Source organism: Sus scrofa, chromosome 9 (genome assembly GCF_000003025.6).
Source record: "Sus scrofa isolate TJ Tabasco breed Duroc chromosome 9, Sscrofa11.1, whole genome shotgun sequence".
In the NCBI taxonomy this organism is placed as follows: domain Eukaryota; kingdom Metazoa; phylum Chordata; class Mammalia; order Artiodactyla; family Suidae; genus Sus; species Sus scrofa.
The window spans coordinates 103,235,526-103,254,734 of record NC_010451.4 but is presented as its reverse complement, the minus strand read 5'-3'; the positions used below and the strand labels follow the sequence as shown (position 1 = coordinate 103,254,734).

Sequence of the window (19,209 nt, the reverse complement as noted above, 5' to 3'; positions counted from 1 at the left end):
AGGGCTTCTCTTAATCAAATATAAGAACCAAAAGACATTCCAGAGTTTATTCTCTTTCAGTTTATTCACACCATTGCCCACAGTCCCCCTGTCCTATTAGTGCAGAAATTTCAAACTGGAATAGTATTCTACTAACCCTTATTAAATAGTGTTTAGGTCATAGTAAAACAGTGGCTTAGTTATTGAGGGTTGACTGTGTACCAGGCACTGGACTAAGGATTATGGACATTTTGTCCAATAGTCTTATGAATAGGCAGCAGACAAGGAAACTAAAGCTTAGAAAGCATGACAAGGGGAGTTCCCATTGTAGCTCAGCAGTAAGGAGCCTGACTAGTAGCCAGGAGGATGTGGGTTCGATTTGTGAGCTGTGGTATAGGTTGCAGACGAGGCTCGGATCCCACCTTGCTGTGGCTGTGCTGTGCTGGGAGCTTGCATATGCTGAGGGTGCGGCCCTAAAAAGACCAAAAAAAAAAAAAAAAAATGGAGTTCCCATTGTGGCTCAGGGGTAATGATCCTGACTAGTATCTGTGAAGATTGGGGTTTGGTCCCTGGCCTTGCTCAATGGATTAAGGATCCATTGCTGCTCTGAGCTGTGGTGTGGATCGCAGACATAGCTTGGATCCTGTGTTGCTGTGACTGTGGTGTAGGCTGGTAGCTGCAACTTCGATTTGACCCTTAGCTTGGGAACTTCCATATTCGGCCCTGGGGGGGGGAAAAAAGAGACCTTTAATATTCTATTAGTTGATTTCTTGGGAGTATCCGCAAGGTCTTCACTCTGAACCTGCTGTTACAACTGTCAGGTGATGGGCCAAATGGGTCCTGACCCCAGTACTGCCCTGGGCATTGCTTCCTTGAAAAAGCCCCCACTGTTGGTTTGTTTTTTGTCATTGACCTTTTTCTCATGGAGGATCAGCAGGGCTGACATCCAGGGCAGAATAATTGTCTGCCTTTCTGCCACGTTCATTCATAAACGAATCAGAGGTTCACATAACCCCTCTAGTGACTTTCTTGTTTTCCATTACCCTCTGTCGACATCAGGGCCCTTTAACTTGTTGGCTGCTTTCAAAAGCTTAAGAGCCTCTTCAGCATCTCTGACCCCATGGATCACAGAACTTCCTTGTCAGTATGAACCACTCAGTATGTAAGGAAAAGTGTTCCTTATCATGTCAAGATTTTGGGCTAGTTGTTTTGGAAGTGCTTTATTCTAAAGGCTACTGTTTTCATTATTCAGAGCTGATATTTTTTGTAAGCATGATATTATGCCAAAACCTGTATGGTTGCTTGTGATTTTTTTTCCTCCTACGGATTTTGAATCCTTGAAGCTTGGGGCTTGTATTGCTCACTGTACCTGGAGGGTTTAGAACTTAAATGTAGTAGATGTTAAGTATGACTTTAAATATGCTGTAAGTACAGGCCCTTACACATTGTATCTGAAATTGCATTTTAAGATTGGAAGTCTAAGGCTATTTGATGTATCAGATTTGTCATGAAATGTCTTCTGAAGTACTTTATGCTCTGAATAACTCCCGGTCAGCCTGATCAGCCTGTGAAACCACGTTTTCTTCTTGGAGCTGGCTTTGCTGTTGTTAGGTGAAAAACACTTGGCTTATCCCCTCCTAATTCGGCCTTAGGGAAAGTGGCCAGATTTGAGCTGCTAACTTGCTTACCAGGGCTTGCAGCTTGGGAGAGGCCGTCCAAGGTCCTTGGCCACTTTGGAGGGGACAGCTCTTTGGTGGCCTTAGCTGGCTCTTTGGTGCATCCAAAGATTGTTAGAATATTCAGGTGCAAGGATGGCCTTTTTCGGGTATGGCTCAGTCCTCTCATTTTACAGATGAATAAAGTGAGCCTTGATAATAAGTGACTTTTTAAAGGTTGCAGAATTCAGTAGAGCAAAAGTTGGAACCAGGACTGAAGTCAGAAGTTTTTTTTGTGTGTTTTTGCCATTTCTTGGGCTGCTCCCGCAGCATATGGAGGTTCCCAGGCTAGGGGTCGAATCGGAACTGTAGCCACCGGCCTACGCCAGAGCCACAGCAACGCGGGATCCGAGCCCCGTCTGCAACCTACACCACAGCGCCAGGGCAACGTCGGATCATTAACCCACTGAGCAAGTGCAGGGACGGAACCTGCAACCTCATGGTTCCTAGTCGGATTCGTTAACCACTGCGCCACGATGGGAACTCCTAAAGTCAGAAGTTTTTAAAAGAGTGCGTTTTTCTTATTACCCTTCCTGCCTATCCAGGAACTGTGAAGACATGTTTTCCCATTCTTTTTTTTTTTTTTTTTTAATGGGTTATGATTTAAAAACAAGCTTTTCTTTTTGCATAATTGATTATGAGATGGGAGGGAGGGAAAGAGAGATACCACATTTTCAAAGTGTATTTTTGTTGAAATCTTGAATTAGGAAATAGTAACTTATTTATTTATTTATTTTTTTAAATTAATTTATTTTTTTTATTTTCCCACTGTACAGCAAAGGGATCAAGTTATCCTTACATGTATACATTACAGTTACATTTTTTTCCCCACCCTTTGTTCTGTTGCAACATGAGGGTCTGGACATAGTTCTCAGGAAATAGTAACTTTTAAGATCCTCTAACATATTTAGGGTACATTTTGAACTTTCACAGGCATCACGTTAGTTTTCTTATTCCCCCCCTTTCCAATTAAATAATTTGGTGTCTTTACGTATTATTTATATATCCCAAATGAATTGCACTTCTTGTTTGGTATTTTTATGATATCAAGGAGGCAAAAACTATCTTTTTTGTTTTCTCAATTTGCCATAATGTGCCATTGTAATTTGATTATCCCAAAGATACCAGTTGTGATACTGTAAGTGATATTTTTAAATGGACTTTAGTCTTAAGCTGGTTGTTTATCTTGCTTTCTGTTTCTAATTCTAATCAAAGCTTTGCTTATTTACATATAGGGAAAACACCCATTGTAGAGGAAGTACCTACAGTGTTTATTTTATGACTTAAAATATGTAAAGAGCCTGTGAAGTGACTTTTAGTTCAATATGTTGGATATTGCCTAATAACAAAGAATTTTCAAAGCCTTTGGCATTCCAGCATCAAGAACATTTGTTGTTTTTGACTACTTTTTAGAAAGAAAACTTGTTCTCTAATTTGCATCCTACGGAGTCTGGTTTTACATTGATTCATCCCTCTCAAAACTATTCTGGGTCCTGTGTGCTCTTGGTAAGTTAGCATTACTTTGCTTTGTGAATTATTTGTGTCAAATGACAAAAATAACACAGTTTAGTAACAGGTTTGCTGTCTTTATTCAAGGGGTAACAGCCTATGGATTAGGGTAGTTCAGGGCCTCACAAGCTGTGGAGCCCCAGTCCCTGGGGATTTGGGGCAGGAGCAAATTCTATAGAACTTGTTAGAAGAGGCAGCCTGGAAACAGGGCATGATTGGCCAGGAGGTCCTATTTTCTAGGGGAAGGTAAGCTAGCTTAGCTGAGTTGGAGGATTGTGATTGGTGTATGTTAGGATTCCTTGCCAGGTGTTTCCCAGATGTGCAGTCTACTTGGGTTTAGATTCAACGTGTGGGTGAGGGCGCGGGGGGCGGCCTTCATTTTGACGGTCCCAGTGTGTATTGTCCTTCTTGTTTGTCAAAGTAATGTTTCCATCTGTAATCAGATGAGCACTTTATAAGACAGATTTAAAGGTTTTTTTTTTTCTTTTTTGGCTGGACCCAAGGCATGTGGAAGGTCTAGGCCAGGGACTGAACCTGTGCCACAGCAGCAATGCAAGCCACTGCTGTAACAAAGCCAGATGCTTACCCTCTGCACCACAAGAGAACTTTTTTTTTTTTTTTTTAGTTCTTAAACAGAAGATACTGTGATTTCTGTAAAGAGGGACACTTAGTAAGTAATTTTTTTTTTTTTACTTTTTAAAATTATAGTTGATTTATAACATTGTGCCAATTTCTGTTGTATAGCAAAATGACTCAGTTATATATATACTTAAGTTCTTTTTTATATTCTTTTCCATCATGGTCTGTCCCAGGAGATTGGATATAGTTGTTGTGCTGTACAGTAGAACCTTGTTATTTATCCATTCTAAATGTAATAGTTGGCATGTGCAAACCCCAAACTCCCTGTCCCTACCTCTCCATCCCCCTCCCCTTTGGTAACCATAAGTCTGTGATCCATGTCTGTGGGTCTGTTTCGTAGATGAGTTTATTTGTGCCGTATTTTAGATTCCACATATAAGTGATAACATATGGTATTTGTCTTTCTCTTTCTGACCTACTTCACTGAGTATGAGAGTCTTTCATTGCAGCCATGTTGCTGTGAATGGCATTATTTAATTCCTTTTTATGGCTGAGTAGTGTTCCTTTATATGTGCCACATCTTCTTAATCCATTCATCTGTCAGTGGACATTTAGGTTGTTACCATGTCTTGGCTATTATGAATAGTGTTGCTATGAACAGAGGGCATATTGTCTGGATATATGCCCAGGAGTGGGATTGCTGGATCATGTGGTAATTCTATTTTTAATTTAATTTTATTTTTTAATTTTTATTTTATTTTTTGTCTTTTTGCTATTTCTTTGGGCCGCTCCCGAGGCATATGGAGGTTCCCAGGCTAGGGGTCTAATCGGAGCTGTAGCCGCTGGCCTACGCCAGAGCCACAGCAACGCGGGATCCGAGCCCCGTCTGCAACCTACACCACAGCTCACGGCAACGCCGGATCGTTAACCCACTGAGCAAGGGCAGGGACCGAACCCGCAACCTCATGGTTCCTAGTCGGATTCGTTAACCACTGCACCACGACGGGAACTCCTCTATTTTTAATTTTATGAGGCATCTCCCTGCATACTGTTTTCCATAGTAGTTGCACCACCTTGCATTCCCACCAGCAGTGTGGGAAGGTTGCCTTTGGTCCACATCCTCACCCTCTCCAGGTTTTTTAATTTGTAGACTTTTTGATGATGGCCATTCTGACCTGTGTGAGATGGTACCTCATTCATTTCTCTAATAAATTAGTGATGTTGAACATCTTTTCATATGCCTACTGGCCATCTGTATGTCTTTGGAGAAATGTCCGCTTAGGTATTCTGCCCATTTTTTTTGTTGTTGTTGACTTGTGTGGGTTGTTTGTATATTTTGGAGATTAAGCCCTTGTCAGTTGCATTATTGGCAAAATATTTTATCCCATTCCTTAGGTTATCTTTTTTTTTTCATTTTTATTTTCTTTTTTGGCTGCCCCATGGCATATGGAGTTTCCCAGCTAGGGATCAGACCCAAGCCGTAGTTGTGACCTACGCTGCAACTGTGGCAATGCCAGATCTGTGCTGGGCCAGAGAGCAAATCTGTGTCCAGGTGCTGCAGAGATGCCACTGATCCCACTGTACCACTGCAGCAACTCTTGTCTTTTCCCTTTTTAATGGTTTCCTTTGCTGTGCAAAAGTGTTTTAATTCGATTAGGTCCCATTTGTTTATTTTTGTTTTTATTTCTATTGCCTTGGAAGGCTGACCTAAGAAACAGTCATATGATTTATGGCAGACAATGTTTTGCCTATGATCTCTTCTAGGAGTTTTATGGTGTCGTGTTTTATGTTTAAATCTTTAAGCCATTTTGAATTTACTCTTGTGCATGTGTGAGGATGTGTTCTAATTTCACTGATTTACATGCAGCTGTCTACCTTTTCCAGCATCACTTGCTGAGAGGACTCTCCTTGTACCATTTCATATTCTTGCATGCGTTGTTGAAGATCATTTGACTGTAGGTGTGTGGGTTTATTATTTCTAGGCTCTCTATTCTGTTCCATTGATCCATAGGTCTGTTTGTATACCAAAACCACACTGTATTGATTATTATAGCTTTGTAGTATTGTCTGGGAGAGTTATGCTTCCTGCTTAGTTTTTTCCCTCAGGATTGCTTTGGCAATTCTTTTTTTTCTTTTTAATGTTTCCATATGAATCCTTTGGATTATTTGTTTTAGTTCTGTGGAAATTGTCATGGGTAGCTAGATAGGGATCACATTAAACATATAGATTGCTTTGGTTAATATTGTCATTTTAACAATATTCTTTCAATCCAGGAGCCTGGGATATCTTTCCATTTATTTGTTTTTATTTTTATTTTTGTCTTTTAAGGGCTACACCCATGACCTATGGAAGTTCCTAGGCTTGGGGTCGAATCAGAGCTGAAGCTGCTGGCCTACACCACAGCAACACCAGATCCAAGCCATGTCTGCAACCTACCCTCCTGCTCACGGCAATGCCAGATCCTTAACCTGCTGAGTGGGGCCAGGGATCAAACCTCATCCTCATGGATACTAGTTGGGTTCCTAACCCACTGAGCCACAATGGGAACTCCAAAGTAATTTTATTTTTTTTACATAAAATTTTTAAGAAAAATTTTAGCAGTGGTTTTTTGAACCCAAAATTCTAGAATGTTATCCTTCACCTGAAAAACAACTCAGTTGGCTGAAAAGGTTCTATTATTCTTCTCCTGAATATAATTAATAGTGGTAATTTTACATTTGTATAGTACTCTGAAATACTACCCCATGATGTCATTGCTCTTAATTATGATCCTTCAAGGAGAAAGTTAGGAGTTATTTTTATTTAGCAGATGAGTAAGCCCAAGTTTAGAGAGATTGGTACTCTGCACTCACACTTTAGTTAATGGGAGAATTGGAGTCCTGTCTTCCTGACTCTCATCGAATACACTTTCTACTGTTGTGAAGATAAATTGCTTAGTGAGGCATGTAGGTTTCTACTACATATACATGTGTCTAAATGTATATTATGTATGTAAATAAGTTACACATGTGTATCAATTCTAATATATTTTTGACACTAATTGTTATTAAAAGTTGTCATATGGAGTTCGCTGGTGGCTCAGCAGGTTAATGATCTGGCATTGTCACTGCTGTGGCTCTGTTCACTGCTGTGGCATGGCTTTGGCCCAGGAACTTATGCATGCTGTGTTTTTTTGGCCTTGCCAAAAAAAGTTGTCAAAACATTAGCCTTGGTAATTAAATATATTAATTTGTTGACCCTCCTTTCCTCTGTGAACAACAGCTGAATTTGTGAACAATGGCTAAATTTGGAAAAGGAATCCAGAAGCATATATAGAGGCAATAAGACCTGTGACAACTGGTGAATATAAAATAAAAATGTTCTTTTTAAGAACAATTTGTTACAAAAAGGACAACATATAGATTCCATCTAGTAATCATCAACTATATTCTCTACATTTCTTTAAAGATTAATTGCCAACTTTAAGAGCAGAAGGACTTTTATCCCCATGTCTCTAACATAGGAGGGGTCTGAGCTATGACATTTGGTGAAGACAAGTCTGCCAAGTACAAATGTTTTACACAATAACTGCACACATGGGTAAAATGCTTTTGAAAAACAATGCTTTATTTCAAAAGCAAATGTTTCATTCTTCTTTGACATTTAAGAATTGCCAGCTGCTTAGAATTGGATGCATTGCTTTAAAAAAATCAAAAAATTACACACTAGTATAGTATATGTTTGGGATTTCAACATACTCATGAATCATGACATTGGAAATCATCATTCCTAGTTTTGACATTTAATAAATGCTAAATGAATGATTATCCATTACATACCAGCAGAGATGCTGAATGTTTAATCTGGGAGATAGTTAGACCTCTATTTTCAGATATCTAAAACAACACTAAATTCACAATTTTATGTTTGCTCTCCTATCTTTAGTGAAGAAAAGGGTCCTTTTAAAACACTGCTAGATAATATAGCTAATGAAACTGCTTCATTTTATCGAAATGTCTGCACAAGACGTAGCAGGTTAAAATTAAACTGTCCCCAGCTTTCGCATGCAGTACAGATTTCTCCTGACACTGGTGGTAACCTCCACAGGCATTGAGGAGACTGGCGGGAGGGCAGATATGTCCAAGTGTGGGAAGTACACTCGATAATGAAAGGGAGAGTGTTCCGACTTGATAATGAAAGGGAGAGTGTTCTGTGGGACGCATGTACACAGCATACGTCAACAAAGAAAATACTGCTTTTTTTATCCATGAATTTCATTTTTAACTGTTTATTGACTTAATCCATTTTGCTCAAAAGCTAAGACAACAGAGCATAGAAACTTAATAGATACTGTACCTAGGCTCACACTAGAAAATGGTATATTTCATTAATTTCAAGATGTTTTACTCAGGTTTTAATAACATCACTGCTATCAGGGTATGTCATATAATGCATGACTAAAAGGATAACATTTTTTCTTTTTTAGTGGCACATTAAGTAACTGTGTGCTTAACTATTCCTGGTATCTTCAACTGAATGAAAATTAGCACAATGTAAAAGTCTTTATCAAGTTTTGAACCTCCTTTTGAAACACAGGTGTTGACAGGGTATATAGACTAATGAATGTGCCTGTCTCCTGCACTGAGTGTTGGCCTGAAATCAAGGCAGAATTTTCGCTTAATGTTGTTAGCTTTGGAGACAGATGTATAACAAGAAATAATCAGGAAATCAGCTACATTTAAATAAGGAAACCCCAGCCTAGATTTGTTAGTTTTATCTGAGTTTGCAAAGCTAAAAGCAGGATCACACATAGAACCCATCTTTCTTAGTTTTAGTTTTCCTATCATTTTATCTCTCTCTAAGTATAGTTGATTTATAATGTTGTATTAATTCCTGCTGTACAGTGTTGTGTGTGTGTAAAAAGAATGTGTATATGTGTACATTAAATTTTTTCCGTTATGGTTTATCATAGGACATTGAATATAGTTCTCTGTGCTATATATATAGTAGAAGAATGTGTATATATGTACATTAAATTTTTTCTGTTATGGTTTATCATAGGACATTGAATATAGTTCTCTGTGCTATATATATAGTAGAATCTTGTTTATTACCTCTATATGTAATAGCTTACATCTGCTACCCCCAACCTCCTACTGCATCCCTCCCCAACCCTTTCCCCCTTCGCAACCATAAGTCTGTTCTCCTTATCCATGAATCTTCTGTTTTGTAGTTAGGATTTTTGGGTCATATTTTAGATTCCACATATAAGTAATATCATAACTATTTGTCTTTCTGATGTGCTTCACTTAGTATGATAATCTTTAGTTGCATCCATGTTGCTACAAAGGGCATTATTTTGTTTGTTAAGGCTGAGCAGTACTACATTTGTGTGTGTGTGTGTGTATACCACATCTTCCCTAGCTATTCATTTGCTGATGGACATTTAGGTTGTTTCCATATCTTGGCTATTGTGAATAATGCTGCTGTGAACATAGGGGTGCATGTATCTTTTTGAATTGTAGTTTTGTCTGAGTCTATGTCCAGGAGTGGGGTTGCTGGATTGCATGGTAACTCTACCTTAGTTTTCTAAGGAACCTCCATACTGTTTTCCATAGTGGCTTTACCAACTTGCATTCAACTAGCAGTGTAGGGAGGGTTCCCTTTTCTCCACACCCTCTCCAACTTTTGTTATTTGTAGACTTTTTGATGACGGCCATTCTGACTTGTGTGAGGTTGTACCTCACCGTAGTTTTGTTTGTTTTTTTTTTTTTTTTTTTTTTTTGTCTTCTTAGGGCCACACCTGTGGCATATGGAAGTCCCAGGCTAGGAGTTGAATTGAAGCTGTAGCCTCCAGCCTACGCCACAGCCCCAGCAATGACAGATCCGAGCCACTTTTATGACCTACAACCACAGCTCTTGGCAATGGCGGATCTTTAACCCACTGAGTGAGACCAGGGATCAAACTTGTGTCCTCATGGATACTAGTCAGATTCGTTTCTGCTGAGCCAGGACTCCTCACTGTAGTTTTTTTTTTTTTTTTTTTTTTTAATTTTAGGACCATGCCCACAGCATGTGGAAGTTCCCAGGCTAGGGATTGAATTGGAGCTGCAGCTACAGGCCTATACCATAGACACATCGGATTTGAACCAGGTCTTTGACCTACACCACAGCTCATGGCAACCCCAGATCCTCAGCCCCAATGAATGAGGCCGGGGATAAAGCCTGTATCCTTATGGATACTAGTTGGGTTTGTTACACCGGCACCACAAAGGGGAACTCCCTCATTGTAGTTTTGATTTGTGTTTCTCTAATAATTAGTGATATTGAGCATTTTTTCATCTGCCTATTGGCCATTTATATTTCTTTTTTGGAGAAATGTCTGTTAGGTCTTCTGTCCATTTTTCAGTTGAGTTTGTTTTTTTGTTGTTCACTTGTATGAGTTGTTTTTATATTTTGAGATTAAGTCCTTGTCAGTTGCATCATTTGTAAATACATGCTCCCATTTTGGTTTTTTTTTTTTTTTTTTTTTTTACCTTTTTGCCTTTTTGCCTTTTTGCCTTTTCTAGGGCCGCTTCCCGAGGCATATGGAGGTTCCCAAGCTAGGGATCGAATCAGAGCTGTAATCACCGGCCTACGCCAGAGCCATAGCAACGTGGGATCCGAGCCACGTCTGCAACCTACACCATAGCTCACCGCAACGCCAGATCCTTAACCCACTGAGCAAGGTCAGGGATCGAACCTGTAACCTCATGGTTCCTAGTAGGATTCCTCAACCACTGCACCACGACGGGAACTCCCCATTTTGCTTTTTAATGGTTTCTTTTGCTGTGGACCTATATTTGATTAGGTCCAATTTGTCTATTTTTGTGTTTATTTCTTTGTGTGTGTGTGTTTTTTTTTTAGGGCCACACTCAAAGTATCTGGAAGTTCCCAGGCTAGGGTTCCAGCTGGAGCCGCAGCTGCCAGCCTATACCACAGCCACAGTAACACCATATCTGAGCTGTGTCTGCGACCCACACTGCAGCTTATGGCAATGCCAGATCCTTAACACACTGAGCGGGGCCCGGGATTGAACCCATGTTCCCATGCCAGGTTTGTTACTGCTGAGCCACAATGGGAACTACTTTTTGTCTTTATTTCTATTGCCTTGAGAGACTAAGAAAACATGGATGTGATTTATGGCAGAGAACGTTTTGCCTATCATCTCTTCTAGGAATTTTATGGTGTCATGTCTTATGCTTAAGTCTTTAAGCCATTTTGAGTTTATTTTTATGCATGGTGTGAAGGTTTCTTCTGATTTCATTGATGTACATGCGGCTATTTAGTTTTCCCAGCACAACTTGGAGAGAAGACTATCTTTGTCCCAATTCCTGTTCTTGTCCCTTTTGTTGAAGATTGACTGTAGGTGGTGGGGGTTTATTTTTAGGCTCTCTATTCTGTTCCATTGATCCATAGGTCTGTTTTTGTACCAAAACCACATTGATTTGATTATTGTATCTTTATGGTATTGTCTGAAGTCTGGGAGAGTTATATTTCCCGCTTATTTTTTTTTTTCCCCTCTCAGGATTGCCTTGGCAATTCTGAGTCTTTTATGGTTCCATATAAATTTTTGGATTACTTGCTCTAGTTCTGTGAAAATTGTCATGGGTAGCTTGATAGGGATCACATTAAATCTGAAGATTGCTTTGGGTAATACTGCCATTTTAACAATATTAATTCTTTGAATCCAAAGAATGGGATATCCATTTATTTAAATCAGCATCATATGGAAATTCCCAGGCTAGTGGTTGAATCGGAGCTGCAGCTGCCAGCCTGTACCACAGCCACAGCAACACCAGTTATGAGCCATGTCTACATCCTACACCACAGCTCACAGCAATGCCAGATCCTTAACCCAAAGATTGAGGCCAGGGATTGAACCTCCATCCTCATGGATAGTAGTCAGATTCATTATTGCTGAGTCACAATGGGAACTCCTTTGCTACAATTTTAAAAGATAGATTTTTTTTACATTCCCTTTCTGATACTTCATTGATATTTCATTGTGTAAAGGAATGCAACCAGTTTCTGTATATTATTCTTATATCCTGCTACCTTGTTGAATTCATTGATCAGATCTAGTAGTTTTTTTTTTTTTTTTTTTTTTTTTTTTTTTGTCTTTTTGCTATTTCTTTGGGCCACTTCTGCGGCATATGGAGGTTCCCAGGCTGGGGTCAAATCGGAGCTGTAGCCGCTGGCCTACGCCAGAGCCACAGCAACGTGGGATCGGAGCCGTGTCTGCAACCTACACCACAGCTCACAGCAACACCAGATCGTTAACCCACTGAGCAAGCGCAGGAACCGAACCCGCAACCTCATGGTTCCTAGTCGGATTCGTTAACCACTGCACCACGATGGGAACTCCAGATCTAGTAGTTTTTGTTTGGAGTCTTGAGGATTTTCTATATATGATATCACGTCATATGCATGTAATGACTGTCTTAGCTCTTTGCTTCCAATTTGCTTACCTTTTATTTCCTTTTCTTGTCTGATTGTTGTGACTAGGTCTTCCAGTAGTTTGTTGTATATAAGAGGTAAAGAGTGGGCATCTTTGCCTTGTTGCAGATTTTAGCAGGAAGGTTTTTGGCTTTTTACCATTGGGTATTATGTTGGCTGTAGGTTTGTGATAGATAGCTACTATTTTGCTGAGATATGCTTCCTCTATATCCACTTTGGTAAGAGTTTTTATCATTAGTGGATGTTGAATTTTGTCAGATGCTTTTTCTGTGTCTATTGAGATAGTCATGTGGTTTTTAACTTTTGTTGATGTATCAAACTGATTGATTTGCATATGTTGAACCATCCTTGTGAACTTGGGATGAATCTCAGTTGCTTGTGGTGTATGATCTTTTTTATGTGTTTTTGGATTCGTTTTGCTAATACTTGGTTGAGCATTTTTGTGTTTATATTCATTAATGATATCAGCCTATTATGTTCTTTTTTTTAGTGTTATCTTTGGTTTTGGTATCAGAGTGATGTTAGCTTTATAGAATATCATTGGGAGTGTTCCCTCCTCTGCAGTATTTTGGAAGAGTTTGAGAAGGAGTGGTATAAATTCTTTGTATGTTTGGTAGAATTCACCTGTGAAGCCATCTGGTCCTAGACTTTGGTTTATAGGGAGTTTTCTTCTTACTCTTATCTCATTTCTAGTGATTGGTCTGTTAAAATTATCTTTTTCTTCTTGATTCAGTTTTGGTGGCCTGTATGTTTCTAGAACTTGAAATCCATTTCTTCTAGATTGTTAAATTTGTTGACGTAGAATTGTTCATGATATTCCCTTATAGTTTTTTGTATTTCTCTAGTATTGGTCATGGCTCCTTTTTCATTTCTTTGTTTATTTGGGTTCTATTTCTTTTTTTGTGAGCCCGGCCAGAGTTTTGTCAGTCTTGCTTATTACCCTTTCGAAGAACCAGTTCTTGGTTCTATTAATTTTTTTCTATCCTTTTTTAAACATTTTATTTATTTCCTCACTGATCTTTATTATTTCCTTCCTTCTTTGGGGATTTAACTTTTTTTTTAATTTTTATTGCTGGAGTATAGCTGACTTACAAAGCTGTGTTAGTTTCAGGTGTACAGCAAATTAAATCAGTTATACGTGTACATATGTCCATTCTTTTTCAGATTCTTTTCCCATATAGATTATTACACAGTATTAAGATTTCCCTGTGCTATACAGTAGGTCTTGTTACCTATTTTATATATGTCAGTCCTAGCCTTCCAATTTATCCTCCCCACATGTTTCCCTTTTGGTGACCATAAGTTTGTTTTTGAAATTTTTGGGTCTGTTTCTCTTTTGTAAATTCTTTTTTTTTTAATTTTAAATTTTTTTTTGTCTTTTTGCCTTCTCTAGGGCTGCTCCTGCAGCATATGGAGATTCCCAGGCTAGGAGTCTAATTGGAGCTGCAGCCACCAGCCTACACCAGAGCCACAGCAACGCTGGATCTGAGCCGTGTCTGCAACCTACACCACAGCTCATGGCAACATCGGATCCTGAACCCACTGAGCAAGGGCAGGGATCGAACCCGCAGCCTCATGGTTCCTAGTCAGATTCGCTAACCACTGCTCCATGATGGGAACTCCTGTTTTGTAAATATCATTTAAAAAATTAGATTCCACATATTAGTGACCTCATATGATATTTGTCTTTCTCTTTCTGACTTTAGTATGATAATCTCTGATTGCATCCATGTTGCTGTGAATAGCATTATTTTACTCTCTTTTATGGCTGAGTAACATTCCATTGTATATATGTACCACATCTTCTTTATCCATTCCTCTGTTTATGTACATTTAGGTTGCTTCCATGTCTTGGCTGTTGTGAATAGTGCTGCTGTGAATGCTGGGGTGCATGTATCTTTTTGAATTACGGTTTTCTCTGGATATGTGCCCAGGAGTAAGGTTGCTGGGTCATATAGTAATTCTATTTTTAGTTTTTTAGGGAACCTGCATATTGTTCTCCATAGTGGTTGCACCAGCATATGTTCTCACCAGCAGTGTATGGGTGTTCCCTTTCTCCACACCCTCTTGAGCATTTATTGTTTGTAAACTTTGTGATGATGGACATTCTGGCAGTGTGAGGTGATACCCCATGTAGTTTTGATTTGCATTTCTTGAATAATTAGTGAGGTTGAGTATTTTTTTCATGTGCTTTTTGGCCATCTGTTTGTCATCTTTGGAGAAATGTCTCTTTAGATCTGATATTTTAATTGGGTTGTTTGTTTTTTGATATAGAGCTATATGAGATGTTTGTATATTTTTTTAATGTTTTTTTGTCTCCCCAACACATCATTTGTTTTTCAACTGTACAGCATGGTGACCTCGTTACACACACACACACACACACACACATATATATATATATATATATATATATATATATATATATACATTCTTTTTTCTCACATTATCATGCTCCATCATAAATGACTAGACATTTCCCAGTGCTACACAGCAGGGTCTCATTGCTAATCCATTCCAAAGGCAGTAGTATGCTTCTGTTAACCCCAAGCTCCTAATCCATCCCACTCCCTCCCCCTCCCTTTTGGCAACCACAAGTCTGTTCTCCAAGTCCATGATTTTCTTTTCTGTGGAAAGGTTCATTTGTGCTGTCTGTTAGATTCCAGATATAAGTGATATCATATGATATTTGCCTTTCTCTTTCTGACTTACTTCACTCAGTATGAGAGTCTCTAGTTCCATCCATGTTGCTGTAAATGGCATTATTTCATTCTTTTTTATGGCTGAGTAGTATTCCATTGTGATATATACCACATCTTCCTAGTCCAGTCATCTGTCGATGGACACCTGGGTTGTTGCCATGACTTGCCTATTGTGATTAATGCTGCAATGAACATGCGGGTGCATGTGTCTTTTTTAAGGAAAGTTTTGTCCGGTATATGCCCAAGAATGGGATTGCTGGGTCCTATGGTAGTTGTATGTATCTTTTTCTAATGTACCTCCATACTGTTCTCCATAGTGGTTGTACCAGCTTATATTCCCATCTAGAGTGCAGGAGGGTTCCCTTTTCTCCACACCCCCTCCACCATTTGTTATTTGTGGACTTATTAATGATGGCCATTCTGACTGGTGTGAGGTAGTATCTCATGGTAGTTTTGATTTGCATATTTCTAATAATCAGGGATGTTGAGCATTGTTTCATGTGTTTGTTGGCCATCTGTATATCTTCCTTGGAGAAATGTCTATTCAGGTCTTCTGCCCATTTTTTCATTGGGTTGTTCGCTTTTTTAGTGTTGAGTTGTACAAGTTTTTTATATATTTTAGAGATTAAGCCCTTGTCAGTTGCATCATTTGAAAATATTTTCTCCCATTCTGTAAGTTGTCTTTTTGTTTTCTTTTTGATTTCAGATATTTGTATATTTTGGAGATTAATCTCTTGTTTGTTGCTTTATTTGCAAAGAATTTCTCCCATTCTCTGTGTTGTCTTTTTTTTTTTTTTAAATGGTTTTTCTTTGCTGTGCAAAACCTTCTTAAGTTGGGTCCCACTTTTTTTTTTTTTTTATTTTCATTAGTCTAGGAAGTGGATCCAAAAAGATAATGCTGTGATTTATGTCAAAGTGTGTTCTGCCTCTGTTCTTCTCTAGGATATTTATAGTTTCTGGTCTTACATATAGGTCTTCAATCCGTTTTGAGTTTATTTTTGTGTATGGTGTTAGAGACTATACACAAAAATACACACATATTTTTGTCTATGGTGTTAGAGACTGTAGCACTGTGGAAAGGTTCATTTGTGCTGTCTATTAGATTCCATATATAAGTGATATCATGTGGTATTTGCCTTTCTCTTTCTGACTTACTTCACTCAGTATGAGAGTCTCTAGTTCCATCCATGTTGCTGTAAATGGCATTATTTCATTCTTTTTTATGGCTGAGTAGTATTCCATTGTGATATATACCACATCTTCCTAGTCCAGTCATCTATTGATGGACACCTGGGTTGTTGCCATGGTGTCATTCTTTTACATGTAGCTGTTTAGTTTTCCTAGCACCACTTATCGAAGACACCGTCTTTTCTCCATTGTATATTCTTTCCTCCTTCATTGTAGATTAATTGGCCACATGTGTGTGGATGTATTTCTTGGCTCTCTGCTGTTCCACTAATTTCTGTTTCTATTTTTGTGCCAGTACCATACTGTTTTGATGAGTGCAGTTTTGTAATATAGTCTGAAGTCAGGGAGTCTGATTCCTCCAGTTTCATTTTTCTTTCTCAAGATTGCTTTGGCTATTTGAGGTATTTTGTTTCCATACAGACTTCATCTTTGATGTTTTTCATTGGTGTCTTAGAGTTTTCAGAGGTCATTTGCCTCTTTAGGTAGGTTTATTCCTAGGTATTTATTCTCTTTGATGTAACAGTAAATGGGGTTGTTTCTTTAATTTCTTTTTCTGACCTTTCATTGTTAGTGTATAGGAATGCAAGAGATTCTGTGTATTAATTTTGTATCCTGCAACTTTACTGAATTCATTGATGAGCTCTAGCAGTTTTCTGGTAATATCTTTGGATTTTTCTGTATATGGTTATCATGTCATCTGGAAATAATAACAGTTTTACTTCTTTCCAATTTGGATTTATTTTATTTCTTTTTCCTGTCTGATTGCCATGGCTAGGACTTCTGAAACTATGTTGAATAATGGTGGTGAGGAGGAATATCTTTGTCTTGTTCCTGATGTTAGTGGAACTTCTTTCAGATTTTTACCGCTTGAAAATGATGTTACTGTATGTTTGTCATATATGGCTTTTATTGAGGTAGATTCCCTCTTTGCCCAGTGTCTGGAGAGTTTTTATCATAAATGAGTGTTGAATTTTGTCAAAAGCTTTTTCAGCATCCCTTGAGATGACTATACAGTTTTTATTTTTGTATTTGTTGATGTGGTGTCTAACATTGAATAATTTGTGCAAATTGAAAATTCCTTCTATCCCTGGGATAAATCCCTCTTGATCATGGTATATGATCCTTTTAATGTATTGTTGAATTTGATTTGCTGTTACTTTGTTTAGGATTTTTGCATTTATGTCTATCAATGATATTGGCCTGTAATTTTCTTCTTCTTTTTTTTTTTTTTTGTATTTTACAGGGCCACACCAGCGGCATGTGAAGGTTCCCAGGCTAGGGGTCTAATCGGAGCTATAGCTGCCGGCCTTCGCCATAGCCACAGCAACGCAGGATCCAAGCTGAGTCTGCAACCTACACCACAGCTACAGCTGCTAGCCTATGCCACAGCCACAGCAATGCCAGATCCTTAACCCACTGAGAAAGGCCAGGGATGGAACCCGCAACCTCATGGTTCCTAGTCGGATTCGTTAACCCCTGAGCCGATGGGAACTCCTGGCCTGTTATTTTCCTTCCTTCCTCCCTCCCTTCCTTCTTTCTCTTTGCCCTGTTTTGGTATCAACATGATGGTGGTGTCATAGAATAAGCTTGGGATTGTTACTTCGTCAGCAACTTTTTGGAAGAGTTTCAAATAACGCCTAGAATAATAGGCGTTATTTCTTCTATAAATGTTTGATAAAATTTGCCTGTTAAGCCATCTGGTCTTGGACTATGTTGGAATTTTTAAAATCAGTTTCAGTACTTGTGATTGAACTATTCATATTGTGTCTTTCTTCCTGACTGAGTCCTGGAACATTATTCCTTTCTAAGAATTTGTCCATTTCTTATAGGTTGTCCATTTTATTGGCATATGGTTGTTTGTGGTAGCCTCTTCTGATACTTTATATTTCTGTGGTGTCAGTTGTAATTTCTCCTTTTTCACTTCTAATTTTATTGTTTTGAGCCCATCCCCTTTTTTTCTTGGTGAGTCTGGCTAAAGGTTTATCAATTCTGTTTACCCTTTCAAAGAACCTATTCTTGGTATTATTGATTTTTTTTTAACCTATTAGTTTTTAAATCAGTATTTTATTCATCTCTGAGCTTTTTTATCTTTTTCCTTCTACTGACTTTAGGTTTTGTTTGTTCTTTTTCTTATTCTTTTAGGTAGTAGATTAGATTATTTGAGATTTTTCTTTCTTTTTTTTTTTTTTTGTCTTTTTAGGGCTGCACCTGCAGCATATGGAGGTTCCCAGGCTAGGGGTCAAATTGGAGCTGTGGCCACTGGCCACAGCCACAGCAACGCTAGATCCGAGCTGTGTCTGCAACCTACACCACAGCTCATGGCAGTGCCAGATCCTTAACCCATTGAGTGAGGCCAGGGATCAAACCTGCATCCTCGTGGGTACTAGTCAGATTCACTTCCCCTGAGCCCCAACGGGAACTCTTTTGTGTGGTTTTTGAATGGGAGTAACCTTTTCTTTTTTTCCCCTTATCTCTTCATTGTTTAAAACAGGGAGCCAATACTTTATTAATTATTTGGTAGAATTATTGTGTATGTGTGTTTATATGAATATATTTATATGTCTGTGTATCCTATAACAAATATACTCTCTTATCACAAGGGGTGGTGTGAGGTTAGCTCTACCATCAGTTAGACATGTTATCTTGTCTAGAAGTGACTTAAACTCTCTAAACTTGTATATTTTCATCTGTTAAGTGATTTAGATCTAAATAGATGGTCTTTGTTTCTGCCTTTTGAAAAGGACTGAGCCTGAACTTAATTACAACCCACTAAGGCAGTTCTTTGAGAGGAACAGAGGTGATTCACCCAGATCTGTTGCTTTCTAATAGAATTTAAAGAATTTAGATGTTAACAGGATTAGGGAAAAAAGAATTAGCACTTGTTGAGTGGCAAGCACCTTATGTTCATTATGTCATTTAATCCTTTGAAACCCCACTTGAGATAAGTAGTTATTTTATATACTAGACAGTTGAGGGCTGGAAAGGAAAGGTTAAGTCATTTGCTCAAGGTTTAAAGCTGGTAAGGCTATCTTAGCTATTAGGCTCTCCCACTGACACC

General features: G+C 38.5%; 1 protein-coding gene across 5 annotated transcripts in view; it reads left to right on the top strand.

Annotated features, from left to right (window-relative positions):
• Positions 1–19,209, top strand: part of NAPEPLD (N-acyl phosphatidylethanolamine phospholipase D) — a 98,364-nt gene that overhangs the window by 54,284 nt on the left and 24,871 nt on the right. The window contains exon 2 of one of the 5 annotated variants that reach the window (XM_013979817.2): positions 3,108–3,200. The exons of 3 other annotated variants lie outside the window; for them this stretch is intronic. The gene's annotated coding sequence lies outside the window, so the exon portion shown is untranslated. Of the gene's footprint in view, positions 1–3,107; positions 3,201–3,850; positions 3,874–19,209 lie in introns of those variants that run through there. One more of the 5 variants, XM_021102561.1, reaches the window with a different exon arrangement.